The sequence below is a fragment of the Somniosus microcephalus genome, chromosome 1, assembly GCF_052327205.1.
Source record: "Somniosus microcephalus isolate GS21.2 chromosome 1, FLI_Smic_1.0, whole genome shotgun sequence".
NCBI classification, from domain to species: Eukaryota; Metazoa; Chordata; class Chondrichthyes; order Squaliformes; family Somniosidae; genus Somniosus; species Somniosus microcephalus.
Window position 1 is genome coordinate 410,818,447 of NC_140987.1, and position 22,853 is coordinate 410,841,299.

A 22,853-nucleotide genomic window follows, 5' to 3' on the forward strand; every position below is an offset into this window, starting at 1 on the left:
ACAAGCCAAATGAATGCTGAATGTTTAAATGTCTTAATCTAAATGTACACTCTCGGGAGCCGCAAGCCTATATTTCGTTGTACTGCACTTGTGCACTAACAATGACAATAAAGTTGATTATTATTGATTATTATTATTATTTGCACTATTACTATCCCAGTCTATATTAGGATAATTGAAGTCCCCCATTATCACTACTCTATAGTTCTTGCACCTCTCTGTAATTTCCCTGCAAATTTACTCCTCTATATCCTCACCACTATTTGGTGACCTATAGAATACACCTCGTAGTGTAATGGCACCTCTATTGTTTCTTAACTCTAACCAAATAGATTCTGTCCTTGACCCCTCCGGGACATCCTCTCTCTCTAGCACTGTAATATTCTCCTTAATAAATATTGCCACCCCACCTCCTTTCTTTCCTTCCCTATCTTTCCTGAACACCTTATATCCAGGAATATTCAGTACCCAATCCTGCCCTTTTTTGATCCAGGTCTCCATTATCGCCACGCCATCATATTCCCATGTGACTACTTGCGCCTGCAGCTCACCAAACTTATTTATCACACTTCGTGCGTTTATACACATGCACTGTAAACCTATCTTCTCTCTTCAAGCACTTTGAAGTGTCGTCACTGTTGTAATGTAGGAAATGCGACAGCCAATATTCGCACAGCAAGGTCCCACAAAACAGCAATGTGATAATGAACTAATACTCTGTTTATGTTAGTGCTGTTGGTTGAGGAACAAAAATTGGCCAGGACACCAGGGAGAACTCTCCTGCTCTTCGAAATTGTGTCATGGGATCTTTTACGTTCACTTGAGAGGGCAGACGGGACCTCGGTTTAACGTCTCATCTGAAAGGGGCCCTGCTTGAATTTTCCCCCCCCTCCCTAGCCCAGGGTCACTGCAGCCAAATATAGTGCTCCTACTGCTGCCTGAACTGAGATCAGCTGCTCAGTCTAGGCTGGGAATGTAATCTGGTACCTTCTGGTCTGGTTAAGTATGTGTTGGGCATCAACATGAAAAACTTCTAAATGCTGTTATCCAGTTGCTCTTTTTAGCACCAGTCATGATGCAGAAGAAAAATACATTTGAAGACCCAAAATCTGTAGTTACTTCATATGTAGTGCAGGTTTTAGCGACAAGTTGTGATTTGGTTCCCATTTCAAATGTTTTCATTTGCACAGTTTACAGATGGTTATTTATTAAAGCAGTGCCAAATCGGAAAGACGGCCGATCTACTCGTTTAAAAGAATTGTTTTCCTAAATGCTGCGGAGCATCTTCTGAAAACCGTATAATATTAATGGTTGTCAGTGGGAAGGGTTTATTTTGGCTTAAGGCAGTCAGAAGCGAACGCATTTATCAAGCGATAATACATATCTGAGATTTGAACATCATAGCAATTGCAGTTCATTAGTGATAGAGTTGCAGTGGACCCATGTGATGCAGACTGCTGAGCATGTTGTTCGTCTGGATCTGTGGAAGAGGCAATTTCTAAAAATAACCTTTTTTTAATAACCTAGCAATGCTGCAATAATCAGACCCAACATAAAACTACAATTGTGTGAAGACAACTAAGGCAGCCGGAGAGATTTAGTACTTAATGATATTTCATTAAATTGCCAGAGATCCACAGCTGCTGCCCTATATCCTTCAAAGAAAGCAACATTAGCTCTTTTATCGACATCTCCCTTTATATCTGACACATTGTATATTCAGAAAGTTAAGGACGTTCACAACCAACTAAGTTGGATCAGTATATTCTTTTAAAATTTAGCTGTGTGAGTTAGGGTGACAGAGTCCTTCCCTTTCTTCTCATCATCTGTGATATTATTTATGCATGCTGTGGTCAGTGGCACTCTGAATATTTCACATTTTTTTCCCTTCTAAGCTGCAAATATGCTCTCTAAGCACAATCATCCTCCTGTGGCGGAGGCCACAAAGGGACAATAACACAATGTGTACCCAATGCTGTTATATGTAGCTAACACAATTCACTTTGTATAGCAATGCTGTGGTATGTACATGCTGGGTTGGGTTATTGGTGCAGGGCCCCTTTAAGAGTGTCGGGCCCTTTAAGAGTGTTGGGTTACGTGATGACTCATCAGTCCCTGCTTGTAACCCTGCATGGGGCTGAAGTTTTTCAGTCCATGTGGAGATGTGATAAAAGCAGGACACGTTTTGTCCTTTACCTAAAGAAAGTCTCAGCCTGTTGATTTCTGTCGATCCCAACATTGGTGACCCCGCTGCTCCTTTGGACAATTCCAAAGGCCTCTTCTGAAATGGCGACGAATGCCGTTTCCATCAAACTACCCGAGTTTTGGGAACAACAGGCTGCCGCTTGGTTCGCCCAGGCCGAAGCTCAATTTGCAATCCGGAACATCACCGCGGACGACACGAGGTACTACTATGTCGTCTCTGCTCTCGTGAACCTGCTCGAAAACCCCCCGGAGCACAGCAAATACGACACACTTAAGGCGCACCTTCTACGGACTTTCGGCCTCACCGAAGCCGAACGCGCTCGCCGGCTCCTCTCCCTGCCCGGGCTTGGCGACTCCAAGCCCTCGGAGCTGATGGCCCTCCTGGGCACACACACGCCGTGTTTCCTCTTCAAGGAACTGTTCCTCCAGCAGCTACCAGGTCAGGTACGGTCGGCGCTAGCCAACTCTTCTATTACCGATTTCCGCGACCTGGCCAAGGAGGCCGACCAATTTTTTTCCGCCGGGCAACAGTACTGCGTGACCACGCGGAGCCCTACCCCCACTGATACAGCCCAACGGTGGCAACCCTCAAGCCTCTGCTTCTGCCATGCGCAGTTCGGCCCCAAGGCCCAGAGGTGCCGACCCCCATGCAGTTTTCCCGCGTCGAAGCAAACTAAAGACCGCTCGTCGGTTGCTATGGCTGTCGGCCGTTCAGGCAGCTTGTTGTTTGTTACTGACTCCGACTCCGGGCGCCGTTTCCTTTGCGACACGGGCGCCCAGGTGAGCATCCTGCCCGCGTCATCCATAGACATCCAAAGGGGGAACCACGGCCCCGTCCTCGAAGCTGCCAACGGCAGTTCCATCCGCACCTTCGGGACACGGAACGTGGTGCTTTGTTTGGGCGGGCAACGGTTCACCTGGGACTTTGTCACAGCAAAAGTGTCCACCCCTCTCCTCGGCGCTGACTTCCTCTGCGCCAATGGCCTTTTGGTGGACGTCAAGAACCGACGTCTCATCAACGCTGGAACCTTCAGCTCGCTCCCGTGTTCCCTCAGTAGGTCCAGCACGATGCTGTTGTCCAGCGCACTCGCGGCCTCCGACGAGTTTTCCCGTCTCCTCACCCAGTTCCCGGACCTTACGAGACCCACATTCTCGTCCGCCACCACCAAACACGGGGTAGAACACCACATTTCGACCACCGGTCCACCCGTCTACGCCCGCGCTCGGCGCCTCGACCCGGGGAAGCTCTCCATCGCCAAAGCCGAGTTCGACACCATGGAGCGCCTCGGCATCATCCGCCAGTCGAACAGTCCGTGGGCTTCGCCCCTCCACATCACCCCGAAACCAGGCGGCGGGTGGCGCCCATGTGGAGACTACCGGCGCCTCAACGACGCGACGACCCCCGACCGCTATCCTATCCCACACATCCAGAATTTCTCCGCCCGCCTGGCCGGGAAAGTGGTATTCTCGAAAGTGGACCTCGTCCGAGGTTATCACCAAGTCCCCGTCCGACCGCAGGGCATTCTGAAAACCGCAGTGATCACCCCGTTTCGGCTATTCAAATTTCTCCGCATGCCATTTGGCCTCAAAAACGCCGCATAGGCTTTTCAATGCCTCATGGACACCGTGTTACGGGACCTGATGTTCCTGTTCGTATACCTGGATGACATCCTCATCGCCAGCACCTCCAGGACGGAACATGTGTCCCATCTCTTTTCGAACGACTCAGCCAACACGGCCTAATCGTCAACCCGGCCAAGTGCCAGTTCGGGCTGTCCTCGATCGACTTTCTTGGGCACCGCATCATGAAGGATGGGGCGGTGCCACTCCCATCGAAAGTGGAGGCCGTGATGGACTTCCCGCGGCCCCTCACCGTTAAGGCCCTACAGGAGTTTTTGGGCATGGTGAACTTTTACCATCGTTTCGTCCCCCGAGCAGCCCAGCTTATGCGACCCCTTTACGAGGCCCTCAAAGGCAAGCCCGACAAACTCACCGTCAACTGGTCTGATGAGATGGCCGCTGCTTTCACAGACACAAAGAGGGCCCTGGCCAACGCGACCATGCTGGCACAGCCATTGCCCGATGCGCCGATCGCTCTCACCACCGACGCCTCGGATTACGCGGTTGGCGCCGTCCAAGAACAGTGGGTCAATGGCGCCTGGCAGCCGCTCGCCTTCTTCAGCCGGCAGCTCCGCCCCAACGAGTGGAAGTACAGCACATTTGATCGCGAGCTCCTCGGCCTCTACCTCGCTGTCCGACACTTCCGTTTCCTGTTGGAGGCCCGCCCGTTCACGGCGTTTGTGGACCACAAACCGTTGACCTTTGCCATGGCCAAAGCCTCCGAGCCGTGGTCGGCCCGTCAGCAACGCCACTTGGCCTTCATTTTGGAATTTACGACGGACATCCAGCATGTGGCTGGGAAAGAAAACCCCGTCGCCGACTGCCTCTCCCGAGCCGTCGCCAGCGCTGTACACCTCGGAGCCGACTACACCCGCATGGCGGCCGACCAGGCCTCCGACCCGGATGTCCAGGCCTACAGAACGGCGGTCACGGGCCTTTCACTCGCAGACGTCGCGTTCGACGCTGCCGGCACCACACTCCTGTGCGACGTCTCCATTGGGCAGCCACGTCCTGTCGTGCCCGAAGGGTGGAGACGGCAAGTATTCGACGCCATCCATAATCTTTCCCACCCGGGCAGGAAGCCGTCGCAGAAACTGGTGGCGGCCAAGTTCGTCTGGCACGGGCTCAGGAAAGACGTGCGCGACTGAACCAGCACCTGCGTGGTATGCCAACGCTCCAAGGTACATTGCCATGCCAAGGCCCCGTTGGAGCCTTTCGCAGTACCCAAGAGGCGGTTCAACCACGTTAATGTGGACTTGGTAGGGCCCCTGCTGCCCTCCTGCGGGTTCACCCACCTCCTCACAATGGTCGACAGAACCACCCGATGGCCGGAAGCCGTCCCGCTGTCTTCGACGACGGCCGCCGATGTAGCTCGGGCGTTCATCAGCACTTGGGTCGCCCGGTTCAGCGCCTCATCTGACATTTCCTCCGACCGGGGCCCCAGTTCACGTCAGAGCTCTGGAAAGCCATCGCCCAAGGCCTCGGGTTGAAACTCCACCACACCACAGCTTACCACCCTTAGGCCAACGGGTTGTACGAACGGTTCCATCGCTCCATGAAGGCCGTGCTCCGAGCCAGCCTCCGGGACGATGGCTGGATCGACAGACTTCCGTGGGTCATGCTGGGACTCAGGACCGCTCCCAAGGAGGACCTCCAATCCTCGTCCGCCGAGCTCGTCTACGGACAGCCGCTGCGGGTTCCCGGGGATTTTGTCCCCAACGCAACGGAGCCTTGGTCCACAGCCCGTCAGCGGTCCGACCTTCTAGACAACGCCAAGGTTTTTGCTCCGGTGCCCACGTCGCAGCACGGCCTCCCGCAGTCCCACGTTCCACTCGACCTTCGTGCGGCGGAGTACGTTTTCGTCCGCCACGACGCCCACCGGGGACCTCTGCAGCCACCCTATGATGGGCCATTCCACGTCTTGGAAACTGGGGACAAGACCTTCGTCGTAGATGTCGGCGGCAAGCTGGACTGCATTTCCGTCGACCGCCTCAAGCCGGCCCACCTGGATCTGGACCGACCCGTTGAGTTGGCACAGCCCCTGAGACGGGGCCGACCTCCGCTTTCCACGCCCTCCGTTCACCACCGAGCGCCTGAGGTCCCCCCGACGAACCCCCCGGTCTCCACCCCGGAATCGAGGAGCCGTTCCAACCGATTGATCCGGCCCCCCCGACGACAGACATTGCCAGTACTTGTGAATTCTGGGGGGACGTATGTGGCGGAGGCCACAAAGGGACAATAACACAATGTGTGCCCAATGCTGTTATATGTACCTAACACAATTCACTTTGTATAGCAATGCTGTGGTATGTACATGTTGGGTTGGGTTATTGGTGCAGGGCCCCTTTAAGAGTGTCGGGCCCTTTAAGAGTGTCGGGTTACGTGATGACTCATCAGTCCCTGCTTGTAACCCTGCACGGGGCTGAAGTTTTTCAGTCCATGTGGAGATGTGATAAAAGCAGGACACGTTTTGTCCTTTACCTAAAGAAAGTCTCAGCCTGTTGATTTCTGTCGATCCCAACACGCCTCCCTGCGTCCTCTTTGAGCTGAAATTAAGAGTTAGATTTCCACGAGGCTTCTGCCGATAGCCAGATAGTAACTTCGGCAGAAGATCTGTGAAAACTGTGGTGAAATGGTATAACCTCTCACGCTGTTTCTCCGGGATTCCCGCAGCTCTTCCATCAAAGTTGCGGCAGACGATCAAGAGAACCCCGTGGAAATTCAACAGCTAAGACGTGGCATTATTTGGTACTTATCCCGTCCCAGTGCCAAAACCTGCGGCACTCACTTGATCTTTCTCCTATAATTTCAACATTTTAATACCTAAGCTTGGGGTCGACTAATGACTACTTCCTGATTTACCTTATCTTGTCTTTTGCTGTTTTCAATTTTGATGATGTCCTTCACTATGGACCTTGGCTCTTCAAATTAGTTTCTCAATTAAAAAAAAAAATCAAGCACTTATCAGTGTATCAGATATGTTAATGGATCAGCTTTTGTTAGCTCACAAACTCTATTTTTCCCCTCTTAAATAAAATAATTATTTATTCCAAATATACTAGCGACATTACTATGCAAATTAAATCAGCAACAAGCTTCAGTGCATTACAACATTTTTTTTGTTCCGTCCTGTTATTTCTTGTCTGTTTTTAAGGGCACCCAGAATTCAAATTTGTCTCTTTCTTCATATTTGCGTTTTCTCAAAGCAGGCAGGGTCCCAATGAATCCATGTTGTAGTCTTTCTATTGCCTCAACATCCTTCCTATAGTGTGGTGGCAAAATCCCCGGGAACCCGCAGCGGCTGTCCGTAGACGAGCTCGGCGGACGAGGATTGGAGGTCCTCCTTGGGAGCGGTCCTGAGTCCCAGCATGAAATTGAAAATAGATATGCTACTTTATACTAGATGTAATGGCCTAGAAATTCATTAAGGCGCCGGCAGCTTTGCGGCCAGTTACCGCCTAAAGAGGGCTTCTGCGCCAATACAGGAGCTTGCGCTGATATTCAGCGCAGCGGTAATGGCGGCGGTAGCCGTTAGCGCTGTGCTGGCACCGATGACGTCATCGGTGTGCGCAGTGCCCCGGTTCCGCCCCGATACCGGCCCGATCCCCATATTTAGTTGCAGCCGCCTCTTCCGCAGCGGCCGCAAACAGCGACCAGAAAACGGGGCCATACTGTAGCCTTAGTGGGGTGCTTTAAGGTGGAGGTGCGGCCGGCCGCTTTCTCAGCGGCCGCCTGCCCGCACCTCCTTCCCCGGCCTCCTCCACCACCCCCCCCCCGCGGCATTGCCAGCTGCTTTCCGCGAACCCGGCACTTATCCGTGGTGCCGGGCTCATTTGCCGGCACAATCCAGCGGCGATCTCCCCGTGGCAGGCACCTCCCCCTTAAGAGAAGGAGGAGGCCTGCAGTACCGCAGCCTGCCGCTCCGCAGCAGGTGGCGCCGCGGCGCCTAGAGCGCTGAAATTCAGTTTCAGCGCCCCAAGCGGGGGCGGGCACACCCTGGAATAGCGCCCGGTTCCGACTTGTGGCGCAAAAACTGAATATCTGACGGTCGCAACTGGCTCCGCGCCCAGCGCTAACTTTTGGGCGCTAGCCAGCTGGCGGGGCCATAGTGAATTTCTAGGCCAATATCTCCAAATTTGCAGACGACACAAAGCTGTGTGGGCGTGTGTGCTGTGAGGAGGATGCCGAGAAACTCCAGGATGATTTGGACAGGTTGGGTGATTGGGCAGAAGCATGGCAGATGCAATATAACGTGGATAAATGCGAGGTTATCCACTTTGGTGGTAAAAACAGGAAGGCAGTTTATTATCTGAATGGCAATAGATTGGGAGAAGGGGAAGTGAAACGAGACCTGGGTGTCCTTATGCACCAGTCGCTGAAGGTAAGCATGCAGGTGCAGCAGGCGGTTAAGAAGGCAAATGGTATGTTGGCCTTCGTAGCGAGAGGGTTTGAGTACAGGAACAAGGATGGCTCGCTCCAGCTGTACAGGGCCTTGGTGAGACCACATCTCGAGTATTGTGTGCAGTTTTGGTCGCCTTATCTGAGGAAGGATGTTCTTGCCATGGAAGGAGTTCAGCGAAGATTCACCAGGCTGATACCTGGGATGGCAGGAATGACGTATGAGGAGAGATTGGGTTGATTGGGCTTGTACTCGCTGGAGTTTAGAAGAATGAGAGGGGATCTCATTGAAACTTATAAAATTCTGATAGGACTGGACAGAATAGATGCAGGAAGGATGTTCCCGATGGTCAGGGAGTCCAGAACCAGGGGTCACAGTCTAAGGATAAGGGGTAGGCCATTTAGGACAGAAATGAGGAGGAATTTCTTCACCCAGAGAGTGGTGAACCTGTGGAATTCTCTACCACAGAAGGCAGTAGAGACCAATTCATTAAATATATTCAAGAAGGAGTTGGATATATTTCTTAAAGCTAAAGGGATCAAGGGGTATGGGGAGTAAGCAGGGACCGGGTACTGAATTTGGATGATCAGCCATGATCGCATTGAATGGCGGAGCAGGCTCGAGGGGCCAAATGGCCTACTCCTGCTCCTACCATCTATGTTTCTATGTTTCTAAGCTGTGCTCATTAACTTCAGAGATATCATCCAATAAAGTGTACTAAATGTATTGAGAAGTTCCTGATCTATTTGGTTAGTAGATAATCTTGCTGAACCATTGGGGGAGTCTAGAGACTTGGGCCTAGAAATTGTATCGTGCAGCGCCCGTTTTTTGAGCGCTGAGCGGTCACCTAACACTCCAAAACGGTGGGCAGGAAGCGTGCGCACACTTCCAGATAGAAGTGCTCCGCTCGGCATATTGGCTAAGAACAAAGAAGAGGCGTCCTTTACCCACGCCTGAAGCAGGCAATAGGCACATTGCATATTTTTGACCTATTGAATAAAAATTATGTTGTTGCTTCTATACTTGTTGCAGGATGCTATTAACATTTTACATGTAATGGTGAGGCAGTATTTTATACTATCACCTGCCTTTTCATGATATGACTTATTTGGAGGCAGATCAGAGGAAACAATCACAGGATCCCTTGACAGCTGGTGAAGTCATTTGTCTGGCCATCTCCTACGCTACAAACACCTGTCTCCCTACCACAAAATAGGAAACATTCTTTCTCCCTGACTGCAAAATTGTGTCATGCCATCATGAATAAAAAGAGAAGCCTCACATCCAATCCAGCACTCTCCTCCTATTCCTGCAGAGTCATTCTTCAAATCCACACTTGGCCCCGATTTCCCCCCAGCCGTCGGGCGGGGTTTCAGGCGGGCGGGGGCTGAAAATCCCGAACTTGGGGGTCCCGACACCATCCCGCCCAAAATCCCGCCCCACGTAAGTTTCAGGGGCGGCTGGTACCCGCCCCGCACTGGGACCTGCCGAAACCAGGTGGGAAGGGATTAGTGCCAATTAACTGCCTGTTAACAGGTAGTTAACAGGCAGTTTTTAGCCTAATCCCTATTTTGAGGGGTTTCGTGTGGGTTTCCCGACGGCTCCAAACCACGCCAGGTTAGAGCAGGCAGGCTGTTGGGTTGAAGGAGTTGGAGGGGTTGCGATGTTGGCGCTCAGGTGAGTGATGGGTGCATGAGCGTAAAGGTAAGTGTGTTTGGTGTGTCTAAAGTGTGTAAAGAACTTTTACTTACCTGTGTAATGATCAATAACATGTCATTCTATAGTGGACACTAGGTGGAGCCGTAGAGCTGTGTAGAGTTGTATGTAAGACTACACTACCCAGCTGTATGTATATTAAGACTACATTACCCATGAGGTACTAGGCTACCCACAAGACAGCAGTCAAGATGGATGCCTCTACAGATACTGTACCTAGTCCACATGTGCTCAATAAAAGCGTCTAGCAAAAGCTAGCTATGTTCATAATAAGAATGTCTATTTATTAATGAACATAAGATGGTGCCAGGATGGTGAAGATCTGCTGAAAATTGTGAAAAGCGACATGGAGAATTTGAAGTCACCAGAGCATTTGAAACTCACAGGAAATATCGACTACAATTGGCAGACTCTTAAACAACAATTCGAACTCTACATTGCAGCCATCGGATTCGGTACGAAGCCAGACGCAAGGAAGATAGCATTGCTGCTTACGGTTGCAGGCCCACAGGTGATAGAGGTATTTAATACATTTGTATTTAATCCAGAGGAGAACAGAGAAAAATTAGAAGATGTGCTAAAAAAAATTGATGCACATTGCTCTCCCAAAAAGAATGAGACCTATGAAAGATACATCTTCCGTTCTCGGACACAGCAGCAAAATGAGACTTTTGATAGCTTTATAACTGATCTGAAACTGAAAGCACAGACATGTAATTTCTCTGAGCTCAAAGCATCCATGATTCGTGACCAGATTGTGTTTGGTATTCATGATAAAAAAGTCAGGGAACGTCTGTTGAGAGAAACCGAACTAAATTTGGAAAATGCGGTGAAAATATGCCAAGCCAGTGAGCTAGCTCGAAAGCACGCGAAGACTTTCAGTGAAATCAATAATGATGCGATTGTAATGAGTGATAATGCTGCTGTCGGTGCTGTGTCCTACAAGGGGAAGAAACGTGGGCAGAACAGAAATGAAAAGCAATCGGAGGATGACATTTTTAATTGTAAACGCTGTGGTTACAAACACCAGTTAAGACAATGCCCAGCGTTTGGAAAAATGTGCACAAAGTGTAATGGAAAGAATCACTTTGCCAAATAATGCTTTTCAAAAGTACAAACTAAGAAAGGGCAACGAGTTAATGTAATTGAGGACACTGATTTAAGTGAGACATTTTTTGTAGGAATGGTGTCATGTGACAATATCAAAAAGGATACAGAAAATGTGCAGCCCTCAGAAATGGACAATGCTGAACATAAAGTTAATGCAGTAAAAGAGGACAAATGGATGATCCCACTGCAGGTAAATGGAGCATTAGTTACCTTGAAACTAGACACTGGGGCAAAAGCAAACTTAATCAGTATGAGTGACATTAACAATATGAAAGAAAAGCCCAAAATACAGAAAAAGTCAGTACTACTGAAGGACTGTAATGGACAGAAAATAGATAGCTTAGGTGTATGCAGACTTAAAGTGACAGTCAAAGACAAAGTGCATCATCTCATGTTTTCTGTTGTGGCTGAAAGACTTGATTCACTACTGGGTGACAAAGTTTGTGAGGACTTAGAACTGGTCAAGAGAGTCTACCGTATAAACTGTGCCATAAGCAGACCAGATGACTCGGTGGATTCTGTAGTGAATAATTTCCAGGATGTGTTCAAAGGATTTGGAGTTCTACCATTCACTTACAAGATCCAGCTAAAGGAGGATGCTCAGCCAGTGGTACATGCTCCATGAAGAGTTCCAGCACCCCTGCGTGACCGGCTCAAGGATGAACTGGACAGAATGACCACACTAGGAGTCATCAGGAAAGTCGAAGAGCCAACAGACTGGGTTAACTCCATGATATGTGTAAAGAAAAAGAACAATGATCTAAGAATATGCATGGATCCAAAGGACTTAAATGCAAACATAAAACGTGAACACTACCAGATTCCCAAGCGAGAAGAAATCACCAGTGAAATGTCAGGTGCCAGATACTTTACAAAGCTCGATGCCTCACAAGGATTTTGGCAACTAAAACTGGATGAAGAGAGCACCAAATACTGTACCTTCAACACACCATTTGGCAGGTATTGTTTCCTCAGAATGCCTTTCGGGATAATATCTGCATCTGAAATCTTTCATAGAGCGATGGAACACATAATTGAAGGTCTGGAAGGAGTTCGGGTCTATGTTGATGACATCATCATCTGGGGCTCCATACTGAAAGAACACAATGAGAGACTGACTAAAGTGCTACAGAGCATACGCCGGAATGGACTGAAGCTCAACAAAGCCAAGTGTCAGTTTGGCGTCCAGGAAGTCACTTTCCTAGGAGATAATCTATCTGGTAAAGGAAAAGAGCCAGATATGGAAAAAGTAAACGCCATACTCAAAATGCCCCGACCCACTGACAAAAAAGGAGTGCTACGCATCATGGGGATGATAAACTTAATTGGAAAGTTCATTCCTAACTTGTCAGCCAAGACAGCCTGTCTGCGAGACCTGCTACATAAAACAAATGAGTTTGCATGGACAGAAAGACATGAACAAGAGTGGATAAACCTCAAAACAGTGCTGACAACCACACCTGTACTCACCTTCTTTGACCCAACAAAAAGAATCAAAGTTTCAACGGATGCATCAAAAGATGGCCTAGGTGCGGTCTTGCTACAAGCAGAGGGTGAAGATTGGAAGCCAGTTGCCTATGCCTCCAGGTCTATGACTGATACTGAGTGTCGATATGCCCAGATTGAAAAGGAATGTCTAGGCTTGGTAGTTGGACTAGAAAAGTTTCATGGCTACATATATGGACTTCCCACCTTCACAGTTGAGACAGACCACAGCCCTCTGGTTGCCATCATAAAAAAAACCTGAATGAGATGTCTCCAAGGATTCAATGACTCATGATGAAGCTGCAAAGATATGACTTTGAAATGACCTACACACCAGGCAAATACATAGTGTTAGCAGATGCACTATCCCGAGCACCCACAATGAGTCATGTGAGCTCTACTGAAGAAGACGTGGATGTTCATGTGAGTATGGTCACTGCTGCGCTGCCCGTGTCAGACACAAAATCAAAGCAAATAGCAGAAGAAACAGTCAAAGATACAGTATTACAAACAGTAATAGAGAACATTCATCATGGTTGGCCAAAAGGTTACTGTCCAAAATATTTTCACATAAGGTCAGAATTGAGTGTCGCAAGTGGACTATTACTAAAACAGAACAGAATAGTCATTCCACAGGCTCTACGTCAAGACATGCTCAAAAGGATTCATGAGGGACACCTCGGAATTGAAAAATGCAAAAGGAGGGCAAGAGACACTGTTTATTGGCCTGGCATAAATAAGGACATTGAGAACATGATAGGCAAATGTGAGACATGACAGAAACACCAAAACAAACAAGCAAAGTGAGGAACTGAGACAGAGACTTCAACTGTTAAAGCTGAAACAGAAATCATACTATGACAAGTCATCCAAAACTCTAAAACCATTGACAAGGGATGATGTTGTCAGGATTGAGGATCCAGATGGATGGAACAGGAAAGCTACAGTTCTTGAGGAAGTAGGACCAAGGTCATACACTGTTAGAACTGAGGAAGGACAGATTCTCAGGAGGAACCGCCGTTCCCTCCTAAAAACACAAGAGACTATTCAAGACCAGATTGATGACAATGCCGCAACTGCATCTTGTCATTCACCGCCAGAACAATCTCATGAAGACACATCAGACTTACCCGTGTTGAGAAGATCCACACGTGAAGTAAAAAAGCCTGATAGACTTAATCTTTGAGTACAATGTAAAGCTTTGAAAATGTGTTGACTGTTTTGAAAGTGTTTATATTTATAGAGCACTAACAAAAGTGTTACTGATATTATCTTTATTGTTTTCTTGAAAGTTGATTGATATTGATTTTGTTAAACCTCAAAGAAAGGGGGATGTAATGATCAATAACATGTCATTCTATAGTGGACACTAGGTGGAACCGTAGAGCTGTGTAGAGCTGTATATAAGACTACACTACCCAGCTGTATGTATATTAAGACTACATTACCCATGAGGCACTAGGCTACCCACAAGACAGCAGTCAAGATGGATGCCTCTACAGATACTGTACCTAGTCCACATGTGCTCAATAAAAGTGTCTAGCAAAAGCTAGCTATGTTCATAATAAGAATGTCTATTTATTAATGAACATAAGAACCTGTACTTACCTTCACAGCCTTTCTTCCTGTAGCCGTCGGGAGCGCATCACTCAGCTGGAACTGAAAGCTGAACGGCTGCAATCTGTGAAAAGTGACAGCCTTCAGCTTTGAGTGCCGGTAAGAGTTCTAACTGAGTCTGTGCAGAATGACTCATGTCAGAACTCAGACTGTCAGTGTTTGACAGCTTCAAACAGCTGTGAAACACTGATATTTCATCTGTCAAAAACGATTGACAGAAGAAATTTCAGTCTGTGACGTCGCCTGTTGCCGGGTGGCCCTTAATTGGCCTGCTGAGCCCGCTGGGCGGGCTCACCAAGGTCAATCAAGGGAAAATCGCGCAGATTGGCCGGACGTCGAAGTAGGCAGGTCAAAAACCCGAAAGGGGAAGTCCCGCCTTCTTCCCGACAGGTTCGGGAAAATCTACCCCTTGATGTCTCTGGCTGGGATTTTGCTGACCTTGGCGGGTTCGGTGCAGGCGATGTTGGTGGCGGGTCCCGACCCCGCTGCTGGCTCCATCCCGCTGTCTGAAATTAATTCACCTTGATTGGGCTTGGTAAACCCGCCCAGCTCGTTTCTCGGCCAATTAGAGGAAGCGGGTCTGGTGATGTCATTTGATGAAGCGTCATCAGCCAGTTTCCTTAGAGGGGCCATGTCCAAATTAATTTTGACATTTGTGCTGTCAGTGTTCTACAGCATTGAGGTGCTGTAAACACTGACAAGCACTGCACAGAGGTGCAGGGCTGCACCCAGGCTCTCCCATGACTCCCCCCATATACTTGTTTGGAAATGCAATGAGGAAGAGCTTGTGGCTGAGGGAAGATATCTCTGTAAGGTGGGAGCTTTTACTTTACATTTGAAGCTGTCAACTCAACAACTGATTCAATGGCCACTGAACTCTCGCCTCAGCTTGACAGACGTGATCCCCGGCCAGCAAGGATCCCATGGGTGAGCACGTAAAATCAAAAGGTGAGCTGAAATGTATTCTTAATGAGCTCCAAACAAGGTCATAATTACCTGAATTGGGTCCCCCGCTGATGTGTGTCGGGTTTGCGCAACACTGACAAACCTGACATCAGGGAAAGGTGCGTGGTGGCGGGTTCACAGCAGGGTCCCGACCCACTGGGGAAAAAACCCACTTTCCCACCCAACCCGCCACCAATCATGCCTGCTGACTTCCCCGCAAAATCTCGGCCTCTGTTTCTCCACCTACAGCTTGGCACAATGGTCCACCCTGTACCCAGCTCATTCCAAGGCAGACTTTAGGGGCATCCAAACTGCTGGTTGGGTGCTACTGCCATCCCAAGCAATGCACAGCAGCACACACTCATTCACAGGGGCCAGAACCTTTAAATAAATGTAAAGACTATTGATGTGCAATTTACACATTCTCGCACACATACATTAATTAAAAAACTTACTATTCTCCATTAGCAAGTGTCCAGGTAATAATTCTAACCTAGTACATGTAAAAAAAATCCTTCTGTCTCTCTCAATGGCCTTTAACAGTGCCTGTTCCTTTAATAGTGCTGGATTACTTAAGGCCCAAGATGGATCCAGACCTATTCTTAGCATTTAGGCATTTAGGCTATGGCCAAAAGTATGGGGTCAATTTTCTGGCCGCCGTTGGGCGGCTTTTCAGGCGGCCGGGGGCCAAAAATCGCCGAAAAAGCGGGTCGGGACCCCCCCCCCGCCTGATTCCCCGCCCTGTCCGACTTTCGGACCGCCGTTTCTCCGTGACCCACTTCAGTCCCGGCCGCCACAGGCGGGACTGGTCGTCGGCACACTAATGACCAATAATTACCTTGTTGAAGAAGATTTTCAGGGGCCGACTTTGGGGCTTTCCCCACATCAAACCCGCCTGCGGGGAACCCCGCCGATGAGACCTGGCGTGAAGCTTGCCGGCTTGCTTGCTGTCAGCTGCAGGTCAGGGAAAGCTGTGATTTAAAGGGACAGCATTTGTATGTTGAAGGACCTTGTTGTTGCAGGCTTGGGGCTACTTCTTCAAGGCTTAGGCACAGCTGTGGAAGGTTGGAGCCGCACATACTTCTCTAATGCGATCTCCTGGGAAGCCCCTCTTGCCATCCTCACTCAGCGCTTCCTCAGCAGAGGCATCTGCGAGAAGCATGGGACGCCTTTTTTTCCTTCCCTTCTTGCCATTACAGGATCTCTAGCAGCAGAGGCGGCAGCAGCAGAACCAGGAACAGTAGGATGAGCACCAGGAGCACCAGGCTGCTGCTCACTCACCTGAAGCTGCACAGGCCAGAAGGGGCCAGCGATTAGAAGTGGCTTGAGAGCACCTTGCTGCGCTTTAGGGGGCCATGGGGACCCGTTTCTGCACTGGCAGTCCTACTCAGAAGGACTTCCATGAAGATCTGGTTTCTCTGTTCAACAGATGGCCAACGCTCCTCAAGAGATGTCATTCTCTTATGAGCACTCACCATGTTTTCCGTACCCTGGCAAGTTATTTCCTCCATGGAGGTTGCCAACCTTTCCATGGTGTTGCGTTCATGCGCCAATGACTCCACAAAGGCTCTGCTCATGGTCGCTATGGACTCTTCCATTTGCGCCACACTCGCAGCGACACTGGAGACAAAACCTGCCAGAGACTCCTGCATCTGTGCATGGAGATCCATCACCTCTTCTCTTGCGGATGGACCCAGAGGCAGAGGGTCGACATGCAGCGCAGCTGAGCTGAGCTGGCAGAGTCCTGCGCCCTCTAACGAGGACTCTCCACTGCTGTCCCTGTCTCCAGAATCTGCTGAGGCTCACTTGTGAGCTGTGAAACACCAGGTGACAACACTACTCTATGTCCCGAAGGTCCCCCCGAGGTGTGAGTGTCTGCGCCGGTGCTGGGTGCGCTTACTTCTGCTGACGCTGTGCCCTCAGAGGTTGGAGCTTCCTCTGAGGAGTCTGGCTGCACAGCCTCTTCCTCTCCACAGTGAGGATGAGGGCTCTGGATGGTACTGTGGGGGAGTAAAGGAAGGAGTTAGAGATGTAATGCCAAGGTTCTTTTGGTGATAGTCCCCGCTGCACATAGCGTGTGCATTTGTGCTAATGCGATTTTTCCACTTTTCATGGTGGACAGTAAACCAATATTGGCCTGGATTTTGCTCAACGGCGAACAAATGGCACAAGCTGTTCATTATACTTACACTTGTCCATCAGACTTTCTATGGGCTTTTGCACTGAAACTTGCGGCAATTAGAAATCCATTTCAGCGCAGCACTCTCTACAGCGGTTCTGGGACCTGAGTGAACAGGGAAAGCAACTGTGTATCTCCTTAACCAAGCAGCTTGAAGAATCCTTACTGAGGCACGCAGAGTCTGAACTAGGAAGTGTAATTTAGAATATTTAATTCAATGCCGAATCATGTACAGAAAGCAAAAGAGAGGATTTGTAAATAAGGGCTCCTTCTCCTTGTCCTTCTTCTTATGGTTGCTGAGGCAGCTGCACACCCAACAATGCTGAGAATGAGATGCTGCAGCATCAATGAACCTCCCCTTTAAGTAGTGAAAAGAGCCTGTGGCAATCATTACTTGCATTTAGACTGCCCCCGATATTGGTTCATCTTTTCAGTGTAATGCCAATGAGCTTGGGTTTTAGACAAGAATCATAACTGCAATCATTTTAATGAGGAGTGAGGACAAAATTTGAGTGCAGCCTAGACAATTTTCAACTGGTGCTACTTAACCATTTTTAGTCTAAACACTGCCCATTTCTTGGCTATAACGAATTTCTAGCCCCATATGATCTCTCCCTTTTGTTATTTTGGCCAAAGGGTGAAAACAGGCGCTAAATGGATGCAGTGCTAATAAGACTAGCCTGTTTGAAAGTCTGGATTTAGCACACAATTTTGGTCCTAATTGTTGATTACCATGATTTTAATTTTTCTGGAGGTACTAACCAGACATCTGCAGGTTTAGCACTCAAATACTGATTAGGTACATTTTTCATGCATGTGGGCTCCTTGCACCTACTTCCACTGAAGATGTGCAGTGTGCTGGCTGACACACAGCTGCATGTTGCAGGATAGCTCAGGGACTGAGGGAGAGGGCGCACAGGTTATCAGACATGGAACTGGAAGTCCTGGTAAAGGAGATCCAGAGGCGAAGGGATGTCCTGTACTCGCCGGGGGGAAGGACGCCACCTGGCCCTCTTCGCCCTCCTGGGTCTCCTGCAGCAGCTGGTGCTGCTCTGCCTGGCCTCATTTCCTCCTCCCATTCCTCGTACAGGCCAAGGGGACTCCTAACAAGCATGACCCATGGTCCTTTCACCTGGTGACTGCTAGCCACCAAAATGCCATGCAGCCTCTGTAATGATCAGATGTTTAACGAGCCGCTCCTAGCGCTGCCTTCAACTCCTTTACCAATATGGCGTCTTGCGCTAAGCGCGGGCTAAACCAATGTTGCAGGTTAAAACCCCAACTTAGTCACCTCAGAGGCTCTTTAGTGCTTAAATTACTTGCCGATAAATGCCCCCACCATCTCTAATATCTTCCAGTTCTGATGAAAGGTCATCGACCTGAAACATTGGGGGGAATTTTAACATGAAAAAATGGGTTGGTTGCAGGCGGTGGTGGGGGGTTTGGGGAAGGTAAAGTTTATAAGAGCTAAATCCTGACCCCGACTTGCCTTCAACCCGCCCACTTTCAACTTTTACTCAGGCGGGACGGGGGGCGGGCAGCCAACCCGCTGCCAGGAGGCGGGCTGGCATTTTAAATGATGATGAGGTCCTGAAGCCTGTGCTTTAACTCGCTGTGCAAGTTTTACTGCAGCCGGCTGGGGATCCCAGGTCTCGGGATTCTTGGTAGCTGCAGCGAGGCAAGCACGGCCTTGAGGAACAATCCTTGTGGGCCGGGAGGAGCAGGAGTGCTTCCACCCGGTCCCCCAAGTTTACCTACCAGCAGCCCATCCCTCCCCGGGGTGGGGGATTGGACGCTCCCTGGGGATCAGACCCTACCCCTGGGGATCAGAACACCCCCACCCCACCCCCGATCGAACCCCGCACCTACCTGTTGGTTGCAACCTCTCGCCCACCGTTCCCCATCCTGTCAATCAGGCTGGCTTCCAGGCAGGGAACCTCCCCATGACATCACATGCCCGCCGTGGGTCTACCGCCCCCCCCACCCCCCCACCTTCCTCTGCTCTGGGCGGATCGGAAACTTCAAAATCCAGCCCAATAACACTGTTTCTCTTTCCACAGAAGCTGCCTGATCTGCTGAGTGTTTCCAGCATTTTCTGTTTTTATTTCAAATTTCCAGCATTTGCATTATTTTACTTTTGAGTCATAGAGATCTTGCTTTCTAAAGTCAGTGCCAGTTAGTACCAGGATTTCTAGCTTGTAACAGAGGGGCAGTGTGGTGTATTTTTGTTATGTGTTTTAATATGAGAAGCAATAAGGTATTGATTAAAGCTTGCTGTGAAAACTGTATTATTTTCATGCATATTTCTAGTAAAAAAAACTAGTTTTGTTGGTTTGCAATTGGCCTCATCACATTAGAATACTTTATCAGACTGCTTACCACACAGATAGGAGAACACATGTGGTGGCGTGGGTGAGATTCCAGTATTCAGTGCACACAATGAGGGCTTCGAAGGAGAGCAGGGGAGTTCTCCCCAGTGTCCTGGTCAATATTTATCCCTCAACCAACTTCACTAAAGCAGATTATCTGGTCATTATCTTATTGCTGTTTGTGGACCTTGTTGTATGCACATTGGCTGCCAAGTTTCCTACAATAGAACACTGACTACACTTAAAAAAAAAAGTATTTAATTGGCAGTGAATCGCTTTGGAACGTCCTGAAGTCATGAAAGGCTCTATATAAATGCAAGTTCTTTTCTATTTAATTAGATATTGGGCAGTAAAGAAGCTCTCCAGTTTGTAGGGAATATGAAGTCTGTTTATGGGGTGGCTGGTTACACTGAACCTGAGAGAATATGTATCGGTACAGATCCGATATGTGTAACAGACCACATGGCCAATTATAGTCCCTCTACTGCTCCCTAAGCTGAGATCAGTAAACGCAGCACAGACTGGAGGTTGATCCAAGGATCCAGACTAGGGGAACCTTTCTAGGGAAACTTTTGATAGTAAATATCTACTTCATCTAGATTTAAAAACAATCTAATACACTTGTCATGTTTGGCATTTGGAAACCAGTGTTACAATTTGCTCTCCCTGTGATGAAAACTTTCAGATGATAAAACCATGTAGAGTAATATTTTTAGCATGTGAAGATTTTCAGAAGATTATTGTGTAATCAACTCTCTTTTGCTTGGGTGTCTCAAAGTACAGACATTTTTGGCAGAGTATCAAGTTTTGATAAGTCCGTAGACATGCAGTGTAAAAATTGAACTCAAGCCCCCTGCTGCATAATTGGAGCATTGTACTGAGCAATACACAGAGCTTGTTGCACTGCTAAACCCTTGTATTTTACTGAAAAAATAAAGAAAAGGAAATTCCAATACCTTGGATACATAGGACTTGGTTATCCTCTTTTAGGAGCAGTTGCAGTGGGTTGGGAACTTGAGATTTTTGCCCAGTCTTCTGAATGCGCCCTGACCCATCTTCCTCAGTTGGGGTAATTTAATATGTCTGGTGGGCTCTTAGGGGGATTCCTGCCATCAAGAGGGAGCCCACCAGTGCCTGGCTGCAAAATCTCAGTGATGCTGCAGCATGGCCACTGCTGCAGCACCAGAAGAGGTGTCTAGATCAGAGAAGCAGCAACCCTGTAACCTGGGCAGGGCCATTACTGCCACTTGCCAGGGCCTACCACCACCTTCCATATAGCGGTCCTGGGAAGCGGCAGTAGCATGGGCGAATGTCAAGTACATCGTCAGGGACACGAGCCCCACCCCTCTGTAGCTATTGGCATGCAGTGGACAGAGAAGGGGCAGCCAGTGATGGACCCTGCAGGTGGAGGGGGAGGGATATCCAGGTCAGATCAGTGAGGTGGTGGTAGCCTCACCTCCTGTTTTTGCCTCGTTCTTTGCTGCTATTCTTGGGAGAGTAGGAAAGAGAGGACAAGGCAATCATACCAGGCAAAATTAAATGACACAAAAACTATGTACTAGACGCTGCTGCGTCATTCCGGGACTGGACCCCGTGCTGCAAGTGGGAATTTCTATTTTCTTGATGAATCAAAAATTCTCACCTGGAGCACAGGGTCCAGTCCCAGAACAAAGCAGCAATGCCAGATAGGAGATGCAGCAGGGCCAACGTTTAAGGAGATAGAGTCGCTGTGAACGAGGGGCTGAGAGTTTCAAGGGGAGAGTGCCTCTGAACTGGGTGGGTGAGTGCCTGAAGAATGAGTGCCTCTGTGAACTTTAGGAGGGTTGGAGTAGGAGAGTGTCTCTGTGAACTTTAGGGGGATTTCGAGGAGGAGAGTGTCATTTTGAACTGGGGCGCAATTTGCAAGGGTGGACTGCTTTTGTGAAGTGGGGAGGATTTGGAAGGAAAGAGTGTCTCCATGAACTGGGGAAGGGGTTAGAAGAGGAAGAGGAGGGGAACAATACTCCTGAAGTAGAGGCAAGAGATTAAAGAGAATGGGCTCGATTTTCATTGAACCGTGGAGTCGGGTTTGGAGGCGTGCGGGGGGTTAAAATCGCAAAAACTGGCTGGCGGGCGGGACCCCCCCACCCGGTTCCCGACTCCGAGCAATTTTAACTCAGGCGTGTCTGATGGTCCCTACTCCGTCCCGAATCCAACAGGCGGGACTGGTCTTTAAGGCCCTTAATTACCACTAAATGGCCTCTATAATGCTATTTTAACAGGCCCTTGCAACTTTAATCCTTTTCCCACGTAAAACACACCTGGTGGGAACCTGGCGGGAGCACTATTGGATTGCTGACTATCAACTGCAGGTCAACCATTAAAGAGGAGATTTGATCAGCCATCATTTGCAGGTGGCAGGACTTAGTGGTCTCAGGTCTGGGGCAACTTTTACACGGCTTAACCACACCTGTGGAAGGTTGGAGCCTCACACCCATCTCCAGTGTGGCCTCCTGGGAAACCCCTCTCGCCACCTTCACTCAGCGCTTCCTCCACGGAGGCATATACCAGAAGCATGGGAGCCATTTATTTCCTTCCCATCTGGGCATTAGAGGAGCTCGAGCACCAGCTGCGGCAGCAGCAGAACCAGGAACAACAGCAGCACCAGCAACAGCAGCAGCAGCAGGAGTGCCAGCCTGCTGCTCACCCACCTGAGGCTGCACAGGCCAGAAGGAGCCAGTGCCTGGAAGCCCGTCGGCGCAGGAGATACCCCCGAAACAGGGTCTACAGACACAGGTTCACCTATCTCAACATGTCTGAGCAGCAGTGCCAAAGGCAGCTCCGACTTTCGCGAGAGGTAGTGAGTGACATCTGCGCAATGCTACAGCAAGACCTGCTGCCCAGAGGACCAGGTGGACAAGCATTACCAGTGGCCATCAAAGTCAACACCGCACTCAACTTTTTTGCCTCAGGCTCATTCCAGGGATCAGCAGCAGGCATCAGCGGCATCTCCCAGACGGCCGCACACACTTGCATCATGCAGGTAACCAAAGCCCTCTTTGCCCTCGCGCACAATCATATCCATTTCACCAAGGATTGAGCAAGTGTCATGGCGCGAGCGGTTGGATTAGCTCATCTGGCAGGCTTTCCAAGGGTGCAGGGCGTCGTTGACTGCGCACATGTGGCCCTTAAGGCACCCCATCGCAATCCAGGCATATTTGTTAACCGC

At 49.3% G+C, this 22,853-nt stretch overlaps 1 long non-coding RNA gene across 1 annotated transcript in view; it reads right to left on the bottom strand.

Annotated features, from left to right (window-relative positions):
* Positions 1-16,267, bottom strand: part of LOC147125193 (uncharacterized) — a 38,879-nt gene extending 22,612 nt beyond the window's left edge. The window contains exon 1 of the long non-coding RNA XR_015081459.1: positions 15,936-16,267. This is a non-coding gene — a long non-coding RNA (uncharacterized LOC147125193). The remainder of the gene's footprint in view (positions 1-15,935) is intronic.
* Positions 16,268-22,853: the final 6,586 nt, after the last annotated feature.